Raw genomic sequence first — 15,040 nt, 5'->3', positions numbered from 1 at the left:
GGCTGGGCCTAGGGACTGGATAATCCTGGGCATTTGGTGATTATTGCTTTGATTCACATAGTGACATATAGTCTTAGGTCCAGAGAGTCCGTAGAGTTGGAAGGAAACCTTTGCCAGTGGCTGAAAGGGCCAGGCCAGGTTGAGGGAGGAGCAGGAGGAGGAGGGCAGGAGGCCCTAGATGAAGGGCAGGTTTAGTTTCAGCCCAGGGGAGGCTGCAGCTGAGTGGCAGGCCATCTCTGGCCTCCCAAGACCTGTCAGGTGGCAGCCTTGGAGTCCCACCCGACACCAACATGACGAAGAGTATTTGCAGTCAATGTGACTTGGGGCTAAAGATCCAAAGGAAGCAACTCGGGTGTGTACAATCACGGAGCAACGCGGCCAGGGGCGAGGCCTGTTCACCCCAATCCACGTGCTCCTATGTCTAGCCGCCCTCTGCCACAGCCTGGAGTGAAAACAGGGACGCAGCTCCCAGAAGCCATGGAAAAATACTTAGGAATAAACTTAATGAGAAACGCGTGTGACCTATATAAAGACAACTACAAAATTTTATTGGTGAAATAAAAGGAGACCAGAATACATGGAGAGCACACTACATTTCTTCATGGGAGAACCGAATATTGTAAAAACGTCAAACCACCTCCATGTTAATTTGCAGATTTAATGCAACACGCAGACGCCCTGCAGAAGGGACTTGATACAATGCTTCTAAGATCCATCTGGAAGAAATATTGATCAGAAGAGCCAAGAATAGTCCGAAAAAGGAGATGGTTGATAGATCACCTTGCTGAGTATTGAAACACAGCTCAGAGGAGCATCAAAGAGGACGGTGAGCATGTTCCTGGGGGAAGAGGAACGGGTTTCAGTGGCTTAGAAGAGGGCGCCCATGGGGCTGGGGCTGGGGCTCAGCGGTAGAGCCCTCCCCTGGCGCGCGGGAGGCACCGGGTTGATCCTCAGCACCACATAGAAATAAAATCAAGGTGTTGTGTCCACCTACAGCTAATATATATATATAATTTTAAAAAGAAGAAAAATTAAATAGGATAAAGAAACTGTCCCAAACAATGAGTGGGTGCCGGGTTATTCTGCAAGCCCTGTTGAAAGACACTGATTGGCAACTTGAAAAATAATTCATGATTTAGATTCACCTTATACTTCATCTCCAAATAACTCCCGCTGCCTAAAAGTCCAGAAAGGACCAAATACTGGAAAATATGGCAGGGAATGGATTTGGGTGTTGGTTAGATCTTCAGAAGACTGACTTTAAAAGAGAATAGATCATGTAGAATTTGAAATGTACATCTAGAACAATGTGATGACTAAGTAGGATGTTTGCCTGGGGGACAGTAACTGCAAGGGTACTGACATGTTTGGGAGCCTTTTTTAAAAAATAATATCTGTTCAGTAAGCAAACGTTAATGGTCAAAGTTCCGTAAACCGTATTCTGGATGATCAAGTATTACAAAAGCTTCAATATGTACTAACCTATCACCCCTTTATCTACTATTGCTTCTCTGTTTTTAAAGAGTTAGAAAAACGAATCTCCCAGGTACAGTCTTTCTTTGAGGAGCTACAGGTAATCATCCTCATGATTTCTTAAATTTCTACAAATCCCTGCTGTCCTTCACCTTCATTTCTCTCAGACTGGGGTCAAGAGCTTTGTCAACCCTTAAAATGTTGTTATTTTTTTTTGCAGCGTTGGGGATGGAGCCCAGGGTCTGGACTTGCTGGGTGAGTGCCGTGCCACTGGGTGACACCCCAGCCAGCTAGTCATCATTGAGCACGGTGGAGCTGTCAATCAAGCGACCAACTCAACAGGCGTCTTGTCAGCACCTAGAACCTTCCCTCTGAACAGTGCCCCACTCCTTTCCTGGTTTCCACACAAGTCAGGTCAGTGGCTCCTGTTCCTGAACACCATACAGATGGAGTCCCGCAGGCTGCCCTCCTTGTGTTGGCTGCTGAGGCACGGCACTGTGCCCTGAGCTTGACCCATGTGGCGGTGGGAAGTCCATTTTTTCCCTTGGGTTCTGGAGACTGAACCCCTCAGCTACACCCTCAGTCCTTTTTCTTTTCCTTTTTTATTTTGAGACGGGGTCTGGCCTCCAACCTGGGATCCTCCTGCCTCAGACTCTGGAGCTGCTGGATGCACCCCGCAGCCCAGCTCCTTTGCCCGTGGCAGGGTGCTCTTCCACGCTGTGGGGAGACCTCATCTGGTCGTCCCTCTGCCCCTGGCAGGTATGGAGATTGCTTTCGGGTCTTGGCTGCAGTGAACATCCTCGGGCGGGTCTTTCTGTGGACCTCGGTTCACGTCTCTTGGGTGCATCCTTAGGTGTTCAGGGGTGAGCCGGGAAGTAGACACACGCGTGGCCCTGGACCACGCTGATGGGACGTTCTCCAGTGTGGCTGCACCGTGTCACCCCCCTACCATGTGATAGGGGCAGTGGCTCCGCCTTGCTGACCTTGGTATTGATGGTCTTTTGATTTTCGCTTCCTGGCGTCCCCCTAAACTTTGCGCCTGCCCTGGTTTGGATACGTGTTGAACGTGTCCTCGGAGGGTTCATGACTGGGAGCTTGTCCTCGGCGTGGTGGGAGTGGGGGTGGTGCTGTGGTCTGACCTTGAGTGTCCCCCAAGGGCTCGTGTATGGAAGGCACGGTCCCCAGGCTCTGGTGAGACCTTTAGGAGGTGGGACCCAGTGCAGGGAAGTTAGGTCTTTCTTCTTTCCCTGCTTCCCCACGACCAGGAGGTGAACCGCCCTCCTGTGCCATATGAGCCATCTTGTGGCTGTTGTGCCAAGGCCAGGATCGACAGCCAAGCCACCGCGGACTGAGGCCTCTGAAACCATGAGCCAATAAACCTCCACCCCGTACGTGGGTCAGCCCGGGCATTCTGTCACAGTGCAGGAGAGCTGACGGACACCGTGGGCTCCAGGAGGGAGCAGTCAGGTCGCCCTTCTGCTTCCAGAGGGATGAGGTGGTTCCGTGGAACTCCAGGGAGTTCTCTAGGGAGGGCTTTTATAGAAGTGTAAGCCTGGTCCCTCCCTGGTCCCTTCTGGCTTCCTGTCTTGCTGTGTGATCACAGTGGAGGATGCCAGCCGCCGAAAGCCTTCAACAGAGCTGAGCCAAGGCTGGCTTGACCTTTAGGACTTGGGAGTTAAACAAACCTCTTTTCTTTGTAAGTTACTTAGCCTCAGGTGTTTTGTTATGGTGACAGAAACTGACTAAGACAATCCAAACTTCCAGAGCCTTCCAAAGTTTCAGTGAGCTCAAGGCCTGCTGAGCCATGCGGAGGCTAGAGGGTACCAGAGGGAAAGTTTGAACCCAGAGGGGCCAAGAGTCAAGTCCCGGGAAGTCAAATTCAGTGTGAGATCCACAGGGCTAGAAGTAAGGAAGACATCGGGGAATCTGACCAGGGGACAAGGACCCCTGGGGTCCAGGTGATGAAAGTGGACTCAGTGTCCCTTTGGACACCAAACCCAGGTGATTGTATTGGCCACAGGGCACCCCTGGTCCAAGGGCATGGAGTGATGGGAGAGGTCGGAGCGACAGTCTTATCCTCTCCAAGTTCACAGAGACCTTCTGGCCCCTTTTGACACCAAAGCCGTGTGCCTTCCTGACCGAGGAAGGGGGAGCGAGGGGCCATCAGCAGGAGAGCTTGTGGCCTCTTCCCTCTGCCTCGTTGGGACGTCCCCTTGCATATGGGGGCTGATGGTGCTCAGTACCCAGGCCTCACGGGACCCAGGGAACCAAAGCTCAGAACTCCCAGAGCCCCCGTCTTCCTCTAAGCCCGAGCTGGACAACAGAGGAAAGAGAGGGGACAGCAACGCAGGCAGGTGGCCCCGCAGAGCCCCGGACTCAAGCAAAGGAGGCCGGACAGAAGGCTCACGTGATTTTCTGGTCCCTTCTGGTGTGTCCCCAGAGGGTCGCGGCTGCCAGCTGTGCCTGGCTGGTGTCCTGGGGCGAGGCAGGGCTCTGGGGAAGGAAGCTGCGAGCTGAGGCCGGGAGGAGGCGGGGGAGACGCAGGAGTGGACAGAGGCTCGGACGAGGGAGCCTGCGGCCAGGTGGACTGCCCAGCGCTGGGAAAGACTGCCAAGGTCACGGCCAGGGAATGGGCCCTCCTCTGAAGACGGGGTGATGATGCCCCGGGTGGGCAGCCTTGTGAAGCGCTCTGCTGTCCCCACGCCTCAGAGCGGGTGGGAGGAGTGGTCAGTGCGACCAGCTCATTCAGGGGTCACTGAGTCCTCAACCCTGGGGGCTGTGGTGTCTCCGATAGAGTGAGGGCACAGCCTTGACCCCTTCCTGGAGCCCAGCACCCGCGTCCCACCCAGCAGCAAGGCCCAGGTGCCACCTGCAGCGCCCCTCCCCCATCGCCACGCAGCACTGAGGCCGGATCTCCCCGCCTCTCACCTGGACCTGCAGCTCAAGGACGCTCACTGCAGGGGTCTGCTACCTTACAGGTCCCTTGACTTCTTCTCCACCCGCAGGCAGTGGGAGCGTTCCTGGTGTAGCCAACGCCATCCCTCCCCTCTGACTCCCCATGGCTCTCTGTTGTGGTTAGAATAAAATCCCAACTACTTCTCCACTCAGGGAGGCCAAGGTACCCACTCCCTGCCAGTATCAGCTCCTGCCTTGCTTCCAGCACCCTGCTCCGTCAAAGTCAGTACCCCTTCCCAAACCCTCCCTGCCTCAGGGCCTTTGCACTTTCTGTTCATGCCACGTAGAAAGCTCCATCTCTGTATCTTTCCCGCGGCTGCATCCGAGTATCATTCAGCTCAAATCTGTATCATTCAGCTCAAATGCCATTTTCATGACCTACCCTGAGAAGCCAAGGACAGGTGACAGTGGAGGTGGCAGTGGTGCTAAGGAGGAGGAAGAAGGTGGCAAGGGACTATAGCTAGGATGATCTTGACCCCAGGTGCCCTTGACGGAGGCTCGCTGACGCTTTGCCTATCCAGGGCTGCACGCTGCTCTCTGAGCATCCTCCAGTACCCAGAAACCCCCAGGGCCCCGGCCACGGAGCCCAGCCCTCCCCTTGTTCAATATTCAGCTTAAACTTTACACTCCCTGAGTAAACATTTCAGCACCTTCTCATCCATTCTGGATCTCACCCAAAATAAAAATATTTTGGTTCTGCAAATAAAAGCAAATATTTGACACCACTTGGCATTTTTCAGTGCATTAATTAGCAATTTGCTGGATAAATACTGCTGTGTAAACCGACAATCACTTCCCAATAATTAAAAGTCAGGTGTTATGGGAAAAGGCCCCCACCCGTGTCCCCGCCCTGGGAAACGCTGTCCCTGCAGCAGAGGCCGCAGTGAGGGAGCCAGACAAGCATGCGGTGGTCCCGGCCGGTCATTCCAGCTCTGGCTTTGGAGTGGGAGAGGGAGCTAGAGGCGCTGGCCACGGGCTGGCAGGTGACGGTCACCCTCCCTGGGTGCCCTGCAAGTCACTGGGGCAGATACGGGAGACAGATTCTGCCAGGGCTTTGTGGTTAGAATAGGAGTCCGACTAGATTCGCGGCTCTCTGTGTGGACTTGGCCATCCATTGGGCTCTGGGGAGAAGCCCCCAATCGGCTGTTTACTGGCTGCACTTCTCTCTGAGTCTCAGGCCCTGCATCTGTAAGGTGGGTATAAGGAAAGTCACTGGTTCCAAAGATAAAACGTGCCCTGGGGCTCAGTTCACGGGGCACCCGCCGCATGCTCTGCCCTTGCCCTGGGTCTTCTCTCTCAGCCCCCCTGCCTCTGACCTTTAGCTCCTTACCCACGGTGGGTCGATCTTAGCCATCACCTCTGTGCTCAGCCTGTCTCCGAAAATATCTTCCTGGTCTATGAAGCAAAATTCTACTGGAAGAATGTGAGTCCCCCCCACATCCCCGCAGTCCCCAGCTTGGCCGGGATGGGAGGAGGGACAGGGCGGTCCAGCTGCCCAGATGCATAGGGCCAGGCCTGCAAGAGGCTGATCCTGGCCCGGAAGCACCCACAGGAGCCCCCGCACTTGTGGCTGAGCGGCCTGAGGGAGCCGACGGGGTGGGCAGGGCAGGCAGCGCGGGGAGGTGCTGAACGGGCCTTTTTATTTAACTGCTTCCCCTCCTTTTTCCTCTGAAATGACTACAGGGCTATAAAAATAGGGGAGCATGGAGGACACGCACCGCAGGAACACCGGAGGGTGACATTGATGCACTGGAAACTGGGACAATTTCTGCCGCAGCTGGAGGCGCTGCCTGGGGACAGGGCCGCGTGTTGGGCGATGTCTGGTGAGGGGGGGAGGAGCCATGCTGGATCCGTGGAGCTTCTGTGTGCCAGTCCCTGGGTGCAGACAGTCATATGCGTTGTCTGCCAGAGAGCCCTCTTCCCAGCGCCCAGATGAGGGGCTGTCCTTGACCCTGCTTTGCTCAAGAGGAAGCCTCAGCCCGTCACTCACAGCTGCTCAGCCAGTAAGTGGCTGAGCTGGAATCTGAAGCCAAGTCCATCTAACTCCCGAGTCCACAGTCATTACGCCCAGGTCAGGTGATGTCCCTAAGCAGAAGGGATGGCCATTAGAGCTCAATGAGCCACTGAAGCACAGGGAGCCGAGCCTGAGCGTGATGTGGGCTGCGGGGCAGCAGGTGCAATTTCCAATAAAGGGAAGGACACAGTGGCACCTACCTGCAATGCCAACGGCTCGGGAGGCTGAGGCAGGAGGACCATAATTTTGAGGCCAGCCTTAGCAATTTAGCAAAGCCCTAAGCAACTTAGTGCTTAAAAAACTAGGACTGGGGATGTGGCTCCGTGGTTAAGTGCCCCTGGATTCCATACCTAGGTCAATTCTATGTGAAAAACATTAGGAAGCCTAGGTGAATTTGACAACTTTTTTCCCAAAATATAAATGATCAAGTCTGATTATGGAAGAGATAGAAAACCTAAATATTTCCAGACAGACGTTATTAGAGTAGTTAAAAGAGCCATCTACCCTCAAATTACCAGACCCAGGAAATTCTACCAAGTCACTAATGAGCAGATAATCCCAACATCACTTAAACAGTTTTGGAGCCTCAAAAGTGTGTGTGTGTGTGTGTGTGTGTGTGTGTGTGTGATCTTTCTAATTACAACATTGATACCCAAATGTAAGAAAGATGGCATTAAAAGAAAGAAACCATAGTCACAAGAAGCAATGCAATAATTGTGACTAAAACTTAAGTAAACCAAATCTAACAGAACATTACAGTAAAAACACATCACGACCCAATGAGGTTTATTCCATGAATGCACAAATTGTTCATTAAGGAATGTACTAATACAATTCATAGTACAAATAGATCTAAGGAGAAAACTTATTTCATCTTCTTCATCAACAGCAAAAATGTATTTAAAATAAATTCAACATTCATTTTTGATAGAAACAGTTAACAAAACAGGAATATGTGAATTCTTCCCCACTAGGATGGGACGCATTTCTCAGCCCCAAAGGTGACATCATGCTTCATGAGAAAATACCAGGAGCATTTCCACTAAACCAGGAGCAAGACAAGAATACCTGCTTCAAGCTGGGCCCTGTGGCTCAGGAAGCTGAGGCAGGAGGCTGAGGCAGGAGGACCACGAGTTCAAAGCCAGCCTCAGCAAACGTGAGGCCCTAAGCAACTCAGTGAGACCCTGTCTCTAAATAAAATACAAAATAGGGCTGGGGATGTGGCTCAGTGGTCGGGTGCCCCCAAGTTCCATCCCTGGCACCTCCCACCAAAAGAAAACAATAAAGAATATGTGCTTCCCACCAGCGTTGTGCTCTGAGTAGAAGGCAGTAGCCTAAAGAAGGAAATTAAAGGGGATTAAAAAATTAGAAATGGAAGCCAAGCAATACCGTTAGCAAAGAATATGGTCATAGAGCCAGAAAACACATATGAGAATCCATTTTAGAGCTTCCATAAACAGCAGGAGGGCTCGGCCAGATAGAGGGGTGCAAATCGATACATGGATGTTAGCAGTTTTCTTGTGTAAAAACAACCAGTTAGAGATAGAATGAAAGAAAAGACCTCATTTATAACAGAAGGGAAATCCTGGGATAAATTGCATGACCTGTAAGGAAAGCTGAAGAAGCTTCCGGAGACGATGTGAGCAAACAGATACACAGCTGATTGGCAGGTGGACCAGCCAGAGGAGAGGGATTCTCCCCAGGTAGAGTTTAATGTGACCCCAATTAAAGTGTCGATTTGCCTTTTTAAGAAAGAAAACCTAGACAGTTTGATTCTAAAATCCACATTAAAAATATACAAATGAGTAACCAAAAAAATTTAAAACTGAAAAAACAATTGCTGGGAGAGGTACTAATCCTATAGCAATTAAAATCCCCATAACTGAAACGATGCTGTCTGGTGCAGGCCGGCCCATAGATGAGGAAACAAAGCTGAGAACTGGGGACAAACACATATAGGACTTTCATGAAGGTAAAATGCTGGGCTGCGGATGTACCTCAATGTGGAGTGTGTGCTTAGCACGCACAAGGCCCAGGGTTCAATACACACATGCGCGCGCACACGCTCACACACACCCACACCCACACCCACAAATAAATAAAATGAAAAAAGTAAAAAGTGCTATGTAGACAAGAAATGCATGGTGTTTTCAAATGCCCTTCATCGGCATTTAGAGAAATGGATCATTAACCGAGCAGAAAGAAGACCCAGTACAAACCAAAGTGGAAAACACCAGCCACATTATTCTGACCTCAGTGTAATGGAACTAGGAGCTGATTACAAAGAGAATATGATTAACATCTTCTTGGAAGTGGAAAATGACTCTGCTTAATAATCATTTTGTGAACTAGGAAACCAGACTCTGGTTGCAGAATATTTAGAAAAGAAGACCATGGCAAAACCATGCACGAGAGCAGCTATTCCTGTCCTCAGAGGACAATTCAAAGCTTAATGGGCTTTTGTTATTAAGGGATCAAAAATGAATAGACATGAACTCAGTATCCAAGGCAAGATATTGAAAAACAAAAACCAACAAATAAACAGAACAGAAAACAGAAGAAACTAACAAAGAAAATAGAGAACATGTAATGATAAAGAGACATTTAAAAGTAGACACGATTTAAAAACCCAAATGCTGCTTCTTTAGATAATTGTCTGGTGAGATGAACCAAGAAGAATATAAAAGAGAAAGATGTCTGATGAAGGAGAGAGCAGACGAAACCATAGATTCAGAGATTTTAAGACAACAAAAGAGTAAACATGAATACATTTGCAAATCTCAAAATGAACAGCATCATCCAATTGAAAGTAACAAACACAAACAAGGGTGTAGAGAAAGTGAAACAGTGTGCACTATTGATGGGAATGTAAAGTGGTCTGGCTGCTACAGAGAACAGTATGAGGATGTCTCAAAAAACTAAGAATGGAACTGTGATAGAACCATGCAAACACACTGCTAAGTGTATGTCCAGAAGGATGGAAAGCAGGGTCTCAAGGAGATATTTCCACATTCTCAGCAGCACTGTTCACAACAGCCAGGGGTAGAAGGAACCGAAATATTCTTTGACAGATGAACGGATAAATAAAGTGTGGCGTATGCATACCTACAGTGGAATATTATTCAGCTTGAAAAACAAAGAAAATTCTTATACCTGCCTCATCATACATGAACCTTGAGGATATTAGGCAAAGGGAAACAAGTCAGTCACACAACGGGAAACACTGGGTGAGTGCAGTTGCACGAGGCATCAAAAGTTGTCGGATTCATAGAGACCGAAGGTAGAGTGGTTGCCGTGGTCTGGGGGAGCGGGTAAGTGGGGAGTTATTGTTCAATGAATATGTGGTTCCCGTTTTACATGGTAAAAAAGTTCTGGAGATCTATTGCTCAATTCTATGAATGTGCTTGACATAATGAACTGATATGTCAAGATCAATGTAATGTTTTGAGCAACTAATAAATTTCTGATGTTTAAATAAAAAAAGAAAATGAACAGATATAACATAGCTTGGTTATTTTGTCATGTAAGTGTGTTTTAAGCTCTATATTTTCAAATAATAAAAATATTTTAAGAAGCAAAAAAAAATATTCTTTCGTTGTCAATGGGTATTTTATTTAATTTGATTAATTAATTAATCAATTAGTTTATTGTATGCAGTGCTGAGGATTAAACCCAGGGCTTCGCACATGCCAGGCAAGTGCTCTACCACTGAGCCACAGCTCCAGGCCTGAAGTGTATATTTTAAATGTCTGAATCATAGACATTAAATACAGTTGTGTTCACTTAAGTATATTAGTCTTATATCTAGTAACTTTGCTCAACCTTTCTATATGTTCTAATAATTTATGTTCAGATTTGGTTGGATGTTTAAATGTAAACTACCACATCACCTTCCAAATAATAACAATAACATTTTTGTTCCTGTCTTATCAATTCTTGTATTTCTTTTATTTTTGAGGGGGGAGGTGGACCAAGAATTGAACTCAGGGGCACTCAGCCATTGAGTCATATCCCAGCCCTGTTTTGTATTTTATTTAGAGATGCAGTCTCACTGAGTTGCTTATTGCCTCGCTTTTTGCTGAGGCTGTCTTTGAACTTGTGAACTTGTGATCCTCCTGCTTCAGCCGCCGGAGCCAATCCTTATATTTCTTTTTCTTGTCTTATCCTATGATCCAGAATTTCTAATGTACTGTTAAATACAATTGTAGTAAAGACATTCTTATCTTATTTCTGATTTTAAAGAGAAAAATCTCTGACATTTCACCATTAAGTAAAATGTTTGCTGCAGTGTTTAAAGATTCTCTATATCTTCTCCATCCCTTTTTTGATAAGAATATTTCTCCTCATGAATAGATATTGAGATTTATTATGTGTTTTTTTCTAGATAGATTAAAAAAACCTCTATGCTTTTTTGTTGGTTTGTTAATGTAGTGAATTACACAAATGTTCTTATAGAAAATCATCCTTGCATTCCTAGGATAAATCCAACTATTTCATTTATATACAAAGCTGGATTTTGTTTATTCCTGTTTCATCCAGATTCTTGCTTCTATGTTCATGGGACAAGGCCCATTTTATAATGGTTTCCTTTACATTTTCAAAAATAAACTTTTTAGCTTTAGGATGCAGGAGCATTGTGAAGATAGGGCATAAGTTCTTGTGCACCCACACTCAGGGTTCTCTGTTATTATCATCTTGTACCTTTATATTACCGTCTTTGATTTTTGAATGAAGGTATTTCCAAAGGTTTGAAGGTTTCTCCAAAAGTTGAGAAACAACACCTCTTCTATTCTTTGAGATAACTTCAGTTTATATAAAGCTTATTTTTGTCAACTTGATTGGGCAACAGGCTGCCCAGATATTTGGCCACTTATTCTGAATATGTTTTCAGGGGTGCTTGGATGCAAATAACATTTGCATCAGTGGACTGAAAGAGGCAGTTTCCCTCCCTGATGTGGGTGGACCCAATCCCACCAACTGAATGTCTGCGTAGAACAACAGAGGCCGGCCCTCCTCAAGTAAGAAGACACATCTCCTGCTGGAGCTGGTTTGAGAGTGGAAACATCAGTGTTTTCCTGCCTTTGGTCTCAAACTGAAACTTTGGCTCTTTCTGGGTCTCAAGAGAAGGAGCATTCAGACTAGAACTCACCATTGGACATACTGGTTCTCAGACCTTTCGATTTAGAATTGATCTGTGCCATGCCATCGGCTCTGCTGGGTCTCCAGCTTAACAGTTGTAGATATTGGGACTTGTCAGCCTCCATAATTGCTTTGCATGAGCCAATTATTTCTCTCTCAAGATAGATGTAGATACAGATAGAGATAGAGATAGAGACAGAGATAGAGACAGAGATAGAGACAGAGAAAGAGAAAGAGATAGAGATAGAGACAGAGACAGAGACAGAGAGAGATAGAGACAGAGACAGAGAGAGATAGAGATAGAGACAGAGACAGAGAGAGATAGAGATAGAGACAGAGACAGAGACAGAGAGAGACAGAGAGAGACATAGATAGAGACAGAGACAGAGAGAGAGATAGAGACAGAGACAGAGAGAGATAGAGACAGAGACAGAGAGAGATAGAGATAGAGACAGAGACAGATAGAGATAGAGACAGAGACAGAGACAGAGATAGAGACAGAGATAGAGATAGAGACAGAGATAGAGACAGAGACAGAGACAGAGAGAGATAGAGATAGAGACAGAGACAGAGAGAGAGATAGAGACAGAGACAGAGAGAGATAGAGACAGAGACAGAGAGAGATAGAGATAGAGACAGAGACAGATAGAGATAGAGATAGAGATAGAGATAGAGACAGAGATAGAGATAGAGACAGAGACAGAGACAGAGATAGAGACAGAGACAGAGAAAGAGAAAGAGATAGAGACAGAGACAGAGAGAGATAGAGATAGAGACAGAGATAGAGACAGAGACAGAGACAGAGAGAGATAGAGATAGAGACAGAGATAGAGACAGAGACAGAGACAGAGAGAGATAGAGACAGAGACAGATAGAGATAGAGATAGAGATAGAGACAGAGACAGAGATAGAGATAGAGACAGAGACAGACTCTATGTGTTCTGTTTCTCTGGACAACCCTGACTGGTACCATTGGGATTATATGTTCATTGAATGGCAGAAGCAGACTCTTGCGATCTAGAACTGGTGGATTTTTTGGTAGGGGAAGGGGGAGGGATTCAATTTTATAGTAATGATTCGATTCTTTAATGATTTGGGGTTTTCTCAGAGTTTCTAATTCTTCCTGAAACAGTTTGACAAGATACATTTTTCAGGAAATTGGACATTTTGAACCAGATTTTCAATTTTACTGGTAAAAAGTTGTTCAAAACTTTCTTTCCTTACATAAAAAAATACTACTTTCTGTGTATTTACTTCCTTTATTAGTTCCTAATACCTTTATTTTTATCTTCTCTTTTTTCTTAACCAGCTTTTGGTTTGTTGATTTTAATCACTGTTTGATTTTTGAATTTAATTATTTTCTGCTTCTGTTTATCACCTGAACTATGTGTTTAATTCCTGTCTCCTTGGATTTCAGTTAATGTTCTTTTTCTATTCCTTCGTTTTTCTTTCTCTGGATCACTCTGTTCTTTTTCTGATTCCTTGAGCAGCTTATCACTTTGCATTTCTTTTCTTCTCCAATGTAAATCAAAACCTTTGCTTTCTGCATTTTACATTAGCTGCATCTCCCAAGTTTTGACATGTGCTACTTGAATTATCCATAATTATTCTTTCTGGTCATTTATAAATGTGCGATAGCTTGCAGTTTAGCTGCTTATCTTTTTATTAAAGCTAATTTAATTGCATTGTGGTCAGAGAGAATTATCAGCATACTAACAAACCTTTGGAATTTGTAGAGATTTGCTTTACGAGTTTGTATCTGTCAATTTTTGCAAACATTCTTACATACTGGAAAAGAATAGGGTTTCTATCATTGTTGGCTGCAGGATTCTGTGTTTGCTTATTTTATCAAAGTATGTTAGTTGCCTTAAAAAAAATCTCTATATTCTTACCAATCTTTTTGTCACCATGACCTGGAAACTATTGATTAAATATGTTTACAATTTTTCACTATGATGATGAATTTTTTTTCAGTTTTAAAAATAACTTAGCAAATTTTCATTTTATATATTTTTGAGACTGTGATTTTAGGTGCATACACAATAGTAGTATAGCTGTTATACATTGTGGTTGGGACATTCCTTTTTCCATTGTGTATTGACACTCTGGGGAATGATGGCTTTACCTTACTTTCCCCCCTTCTATTGATGTAGTCACCCCAAGTTTTATTTGGTTATTATTTGTCTTATATAATTTTTCTATCCTTTTGCCGTCAGCCAACTTGACCATCTGACTTTTAAGTGGCTGGTCGTGTATTGTGATCCAGTTGCCCACATTCGTTCTCTGTGTTATTTTGCACTTGTCTATTGACCACTTCTTAAATTTGTATCTTTTCCTGTCTTCTTTTGGGTTGGTTGAATGGATACTTTCTTTCCTTCCCTGACATTCAATATCTAGTTCTCTAGTGGTTTCCTTTACATTTTCAAAAATAAACTTTTTAGCTTTAGGATGCAGAGCATTGTGAAGATAGGGCAGAAGTTCTTGTGCACCCACACGCAGGGTTCCCTGTTACTACATCCTGGATCAGTAGAGCACGTATGTCATAATTAGTGATCCCCGTCTTGATCCACTAAAGCACCCGGATCCATACATTTTCTTTGTATCTCCTTGGATTTCAGCCAATGCTCTTCTTCTGTTCCCAGCACCATTTGGGACCCTTTGTTACACTGATGTCTGCCGGGGCCTCTCCAGGCTGTGGACAGTGTCTCCGACTTTCTTCCTTTTGGAGAGCAGTGTTGAAGAGAACTGTCAGTCCTCTTGTAGACCATCCCTCACCTGGAATGCATTTAGAGAGGGCATTCTAAATCTGTCTGATTCTTTCTACTGTCATTCCTACCCCCATATCCCTTCCCCTCCCTTCACTCCCCTCTGTCTAGTCCCAAATACCTTTATTCTCCTGCCCCCTTATTGTGAGTTAGCTTCCTCATATCATAGAAAACATTTGACCTTTGGTTCTTTGGGATTAGCTTATTTCACTTAACATTCTCCAGCTTCATCCATTTACCAGTAGATGCCATAATTTCATTCTTTTTTAAGGCTGAGTAATATCCCATTGTATAGATAGACCACAGTTTCTTTATCTAGTCATCTCTTGAAGGGCACCTATGTTGGTTCCATGGCTTCAATATTGTGAATTGAGCTGCTATAAACATTGATGTGGCTGTGTCACTGGAGTATGCATTAATTCTTGCCTTATCAAATATTAAGGCAAATCAATAATAATGATCCTCCTCCTTCAAAACCTTAAACATTTTAACTCTGAATACCCTCTGTAGGCTTACATGATATACTTGCTCAGTATTTTAGTCTTATTTTAATACTTCTAAAATCCATCATTACTGTTGATCTCTACAGTCCAAATCGTCTTTTCAACGTTTCTTGCTCACTATCTGCTATCGTTTGACGTATGTGTTAAGGCTTGGTCCCCAGAGGTGATGCTATTGGGAGGTGGTGGAACCT

The sequence above is a fragment of the Callospermophilus lateralis genome, chromosome 2 (assembly GCF_048772815.1).
Source record: "Callospermophilus lateralis isolate mCalLat2 chromosome 2, mCalLat2.hap1, whole genome shotgun sequence".
NCBI classification, from domain to species: domain Eukaryota; kingdom Metazoa; phylum Chordata; class Mammalia; order Rodentia; family Sciuridae; genus Callospermophilus; species Callospermophilus lateralis.
The sequence above is the reverse complement of the archived record's forward strand: the minus strand, read 5'-3'. Positions refer to the sequence as shown.